The sequence below is a fragment of the Pterocles gutturalis genome, unplaced genomic scaffold (assembly GCF_000699245.1).
Source record: "Pterocles gutturalis isolate BGI_N339 unplaced genomic scaffold, ASM69924v1 scaffold27492, whole genome shotgun sequence".
Lineage (NCBI taxonomy): Eukaryota > Metazoa > Chordata > Aves > Pterocliformes > Pteroclidae > Pterocles > Pterocles gutturalis.
In genome coordinates, this window is record NW_010111079.1 from 69,732 (window position 1) to 76,361 (window position 6,630).

Genomic DNA, 6,630 nt, shown 5'->3' on the forward strand with positions numbered 1-6,630 from the left:
CCAGCTGTGTGGTTCTGCCCCCCCCGCCCGGGTCTAGCCTGTACATGGCCACTTTTATTTAAAAGGCCCGTTTGCCCTTATGAATAGGCATGATCTGCTTATTAAGACAAGAAGCACTTCCCCCGTCCCTCCCTCCCTCCCTTTGTGGTGACTGCAGCGCGACGCTGTCTGAGCGCAGGGCTGGTAAGTTATGCATGCTGGAGCTGTTCTTTTGTGAAGGGGAGATGTTACAACTTGTGTGATTTGCCATTATGCTGTCTTTTGTGACAATCTCGAAAGGGAAAGAAATGTCTGGAATATTTCTGGCAAAAAAAAAATAATCTGACGTCCAAGAAAGGATTCAGCGGAGGATGTCGGTGTGCTTTACATTTGAGAGAAGAAAGACAAATCATACACTTCAGTGCCCCCACCCCCAAAGCAAAATCATCTTTATACACACACAGGGATTTTACAAATCCCCAAGTCCCTTCTTCTGAAAATTGATTGCAAAACAGCCATCAAAGTTTCTGAGTAGGGGAAAAAAATCTTCTCTAATATCCACTAACGTGTCTGTGACCTGGATATCGTGCACACACAACTTTGTCTAAAATTTCCAGTTACAACAGAAAGTGAAAGCAAAGTTAAAGTCTTCATATCAAGCACCAAATTTCTGGATCCCCAGTTACTGCTTGCTCAGGAAAAGTGTAATTTTTTTTATAAATTACTTTTCAATAATGTTTTACATTTTACAAAGAAAATACTGTCATGAATGTTCTATAAGAGAAAAATCTGTTCTTTTCAAAAAAACCCCAAGAAAAATGTATTTGGCAATTAAAGACATATATCATGAATGTATTTCACCTCTGAAGTGAAGCACCCGTGTAGAAATGTGCTTTGATTTAGGTCTTATCTTCTTAAAGCAAACAGTTTGAGTCTTCCACATACTACTGAAATTCAATGGTATTATTATTACGGTAAGAATAAGAATTGTCTACATATAGGACTCTAGGGGGAAAATATATTGGAAGCAAATTTGTTTGCAGCACAATTAACCTTATGTTAAAAACATATGAACAAGTTTTGCAGGTCAAATAATCTACCATACAAAAAGGGCTGAATTATCAAAATTTGTACCAGCAATCGGATGTTGCTTTATATACTGAATTTCTATCTTTCTGTTCTAAAGTAACCATTGGAATAATTTTCTTACAGAATGATAGTTGCTATGACAACCATAGCAAATTTTCCTTTTCTGAAACAGATGTCTCATTTAGTTGAAAATTAGAATGTGAAAAACCCATGGGAAAAATTAATTCAAACTTTAACAGAACACTGACTACAATGTAATCTCTTACAGGTTAACCCCTTAACATCTTTCTGCACTCTTACAGTAACCTTCTCATAAATTCTAATTAAAGCAGTTTAACCTCCTAGGAATGACCTTCTTAGCTATCATTAGCGCTTCAGTTGTCTTTGAAAGGAACATTTCTGTTACAATAATAACAGAAAAAAGTCATACTAAAAAAAAAAGTGGTCAAACATGTTACTGCCTTTATTATTTATTAGTTTTTCTTCTTTTATTCAGCTACTATAGGAAAGAGCTACCACGTAGTCCAAGATTTCTTTTGTCATTTAAATGGGGCATAACTTAGTTTTACATGAAATTTACAGTAAAGGGCAGTGCGGCACTACACAGATGTGACCTGTAATTTACGTGAAAATTGAAGGTTTTCAATTTTCAAATCACTGGTACCCATCTCAACCTGCTCAGCAGATGTACAAAAAGGGGACACAAAAAAGGATACTTGACCGGTGAAAACTATCAATGTGCATGGATTTTTCTATTGGAAGCAAAGAGAGAGTGAAATCTGATTCTCCATTACCTGGATTCAATATAAACGTTTTAACTTAAAGAATGGATTCGTTCCTCTCTGTATGCTTACCAGCTCAAGGGGACCCTCCACAGTACTTCATGATCAGCTGCAAATGAACATGGCAGGCAGGCAGCGGGCAGTCAAAGAAATATTCCCACCATGGCATGGCCCATAGCGCTTGCGAAGTGTCAGCTACCACAAGAACTTCAGGACCACAAGATTTGCTGTGGCAGCTGCAGCTAGGTTGTCCAGCTGAGTAAGACAAATCCTGCCACCAGTAGGCATGCAATTACTCTTTGACTTCAAGAGAAAGCTCCCTTGCACAGTCCAGTACCCAGAGAGATCTATGGGCGGTAAGGGGCTGAATAGCCATTCACGTATCAAAGGGATTAGTGGGCAGCATTTTGCAAAACACCTTAATGGCAAAAAAATGCAGAACTACGACACAATGTGCCTCCTCATTTCTGTATTTTCCTACAGAAATCTTTTTAGCAGCTGAAAGGCAGGTTCTCTCCCTAGAATTCCTTTGCTTACAAAATAAATTTCAAAGCTTCACAAACACATGTAACTTCCTCCAGTCTTTCCTCCACAACAGTTATCACTTTTCTCTAACACGAAAAAAACCAGATATTAGCTGGTGACTGCAAAGAAGCTCAGTGGGAAAAGCATGGACCAAATCAGTCTTTTCATTTCTGCTCCCCTTCATGACAATTGTAGAGCTGCATATATTCAACACTTAGATGACTGGACTACGCATGCTGAAAGTCATACTGGTAAAAGCGACTGGTCATGGAGCACTGAAAAGCACTTAGGTTCAGAAAAAAATTCCAACACATCCTGATTCCCAGCCCAAGAAAGCTCGCTGTTGGATATTTAAATCTAATTTTTCCTGGTCTTGATTTAATCACACTATTAGAACTAGCTACAGACCTGTGAAGACAGATATACAGTACTACATACATTGTCTACCTTCCTTGTCTGCCTGGTGTTCACATCTTTCAGGGTTCACATTTTTACATTCCCCATCACCGTGTTAGTTGAATTTACCCAGTCTCTGTAACTGCCTTTTTAGCCTTACCTCGGTAAGTAACTGTCCAGTTCACTGAGTATTTCTACTGCTTTTTACTTATCTCCAAGTAAGTATTCATAAAAGTACACCTTTTTTTTTTTGTTGTTTTGGCAGGTTGGGAGTGGTATATTGGTTGTTTCTACATCTAAAGTAGTTGTGAAATAACACTCATCTTTCTGTCTTTTCTTCCTCACATTCAAGAGGACTATCCAAAGCAGGCAGGGACGAAACTCGCTATTAGACCATTAGTGCTAAGAAGGACTGGCAGGGCACTGTTTGTTTATAGGCTGTGAAATACAGTTCAACATCTTGATACTTGAGCATTTTAACAGCATAACTGAGATTTAAAGAAAAACAAGTTTCAGAAGTTTTGAGGAGTATGAGGAGACTTGCATTATGACTAACTGCTATGTGAGAGAGACAAGGGTAGCATGATTTTAGAGAAGATGTACGAAAGCAGTGTACAAAAAGAATTAAATTACACATAGAAACTTAGATTCACTCTTTCAAAATACTGGAACCAGGGCTTTTTAATAAAGCTAAGGCCTTACACTTAAACCTAATAAATGCATACGATGGTTAATCTCATATAAGATTATCCCCTGGGACACATGAAGTAGAGCTCAGCAGGTGGGAAGGAGAAAGCAGAAGGGAGGGGAATGTAGGTGCCAGGACGGCTTGCACAGCGTTACTTTGGGAGGCTGTTGTGAGCAGCAAATTGAAGTCAGATCCTCTATCAGTCTGCTGGCCACAACAGACAACATTTCTTTCATGGGGAGGTTTGCTGTGTTCTTGGTTTTTTGCCTTACTTTCTTTGAATCCAAGGTTGTCACTCTTGAAACTGTGAATCAAATTAAATTATTGTTTTCACAAAAGGAAAGGAGGGTAAAAATCAGAATATGGCCCTTTGTCAGTAATTAGTTCTTTTGCAATTTGAGTTACACATGAAATCATTCATCTTTTGTTTAGTAAAGGATTTTATACATCTCTGACTGGAAAGAAGAAAGAATGAGCTGTGACTAATGGGAACTGATCATTTCTAAACATTAATCTGTTATAAAACAATGAAAAATAAAATGAAATCTATTTCATCTTCATAACAAGGAGAAGATAACGGGTAAGGAGAAAAATTAATGAAAGACTGAATTTAAAACATGCCAACACCAAATGCAAATAGTTTATTTCATTCTGCTGGGAGCCAAATGATAATATCCCATCTGATATTCTTAAAAAATAATAAAATAAACCCAACAAACAAACTTAAAAGCTAATTTGGAATAATTAGCCAAGAGATTCCGCACTGATGGTACAGATGTAGAACTTGTACAGATTTTCAGTACAGTCTTACAGATTTAATACAGGGCTAAGGTGCTGAGCTTCTGATGTCTCAGAGTCTCTTCCCTCAGTCTCTGATTCCCAGTATCTAAAAATACAGGTACAGCCCAGTTATCCAGACTGTACTTCAGATACCAATAGCTGGTAAGTCACAGAGAGGAGAAGGGTTAAGAAAGGAGGAATTAACAGTCCCTCTGTCTACAGTACAGTCACCATTTCATTTTAAATGTGCAACTTGCCGTGAATGGGTCAATCAGTAAGGACAAATAACTTCAGGCCCATCTATGCATGGCATCTTTACAAATTTTCACTATCAAATGACCAGACAGCTAAAGAAAAAAGAATGTTCTTCCACACAGCTAGCTAGTTAGTGCTTACTCTAGTCCTTTAAGACTTTGCAGAAGTTTGCTAACTGAGGAGTTGGAATACCCGTTCAAAAGGAGATGCTGTGCTTGTGGGGTTTTTTTTATGATGCAGCTCCTGGAGGGACTTTCCAAGATGAAACATCACTAAAATAGGTAGGTATGTGTAATAGGTGCACTGAGAATTGATTAAAATGGCCCTCGCAGCAGCCACTTCGCGGTTTAGTCACTCACCAGGTTTACATTCTTTTCTCAAAATACCAGGAGTAATTAGCCCATATGGACTAACTGTCTGCCAGTTATTTTCTTTTTTTCCTTCCTTTTTGTTTTTTTACCTTCTTTTCCTTAGAAAATTCAAAGCCATTTTGAGTTAAACAAGCATGAAAATGCTTCCAAAACTAATAAATTAATACAGCACGTATGCATATGTGCATAAAGTGTATTATTTTTAACATTTTCAATTTAGCAACAGATGAACTTATTTAAAAAAGCACATACTGATACTTCATATGCCATGTTTCTACCTGAAGTGAAAAACATTCAAGCAATCTTAAATTACAAATTGATGTTTTTGTGCAGTCCTGTATTCACCCCACAGTACAGTGGTGGAAACCAACAGCTGCAATATAACTTTCTATACCAAAAAGGTACCACTTTAACACCTGGATGCTCATTCAGCTAGCTAGGAATTCTGAGATAACCTTAAAAAAAAACAAAGCAAAACATGTACTTATCTGATGTAAATTATGTAATTAGAAATATTTGACAAAAATGGGTGCAGCCCTCTGCTTTAACATTGGTTCCAATTTATTCTAATTTCTTACTGGGGAAGAAAATCCTCATATTAATTCATATTAAACAAAGCAAATTTATTAAATAAAATTAATTCATGAACAACAAATCCAAAGGAAGTGTTCTGATGTTAAACAGCTTCACAACAAGTGGTAAATTACTCCTCCCCTTAAAATCTGGTCAGGGAAAAGAGAAATAACTCAGAAAACTGTGTTACAATTAGTTCCTGTGATGGTGGCTCTATTTACAGTTCTTCATCTGACACCATCTACTTCTTGAGGTAGTAATGCATCTACTGTGTAAAAACCTGGGGAAAATGCATACATACAACCTACTCTGAAGACAAGAGGCTGAATCTCACCAGGTGTAAATGGCTCTGAAGCTGGTGAAGCTCTGCCAATTTACTCCAGCTGAGAATCAGCTCCATGTAGAGCTGCTCCAAACTAGTTAGCTATTTGTGTTTCTCTTGGAATATAGCCAAAGGGCTCAGCGCGGTACCCAACTGTGTTTACATCTTTGAAACGTCCTGAAATTGCTGCTAAGACTACAGCCCAGACTACAGATAGAGCTGGTAGTCCTTTTGTTCAAGAAAAAAAATGGGAAAAAGCACCAAAACAACAAAAAAAGCACTTTAAAGTTTAAAATCAGCTCTGTCTCATAAAATTAAACTTTCAAGCAAATGTGAAAAATAAAGAGAAAACTGCTGTAGGGGATTGCAATTTCACTCTTGTGGTTTATGAACTGCAGGAAAGTGAAGCCAATTCCCTGTAGTGAGATTACAGGTCTCCTTTTCTATAGGTCTTAAATTAAAAACCAGCTGAATCCAAAGTGAGATAGTTTACTGGATCAGAAGATTCAATTACTTCTGCTAAGTAACTGAATGTGAACTACTTCCTTGCAGAAATAATTGAATCTTCTGATCCAGTAAACTAAGTAACTGAATGTGAACTACTTCCTTTAATAATATACAACTAATAATTACTGCCCAAGAAAGGACTTCTTTCTAGCAAGCTAATTAAACTAAAGCAATACATTTTTCAACTGCTCTCAAATTTAACTAAAGCTAGAAACATTGCAACAAAACAAGCAAATGCAAATCCCCACTCACATACAGAAAGATAAAGCCACATGATGTGTTCAGACATTACAAGAAACGGGGCTTGCAGTTTCTTTTTATTTTAAAATATTATGTAAAATTTTAAAATATTTACTTTAAACA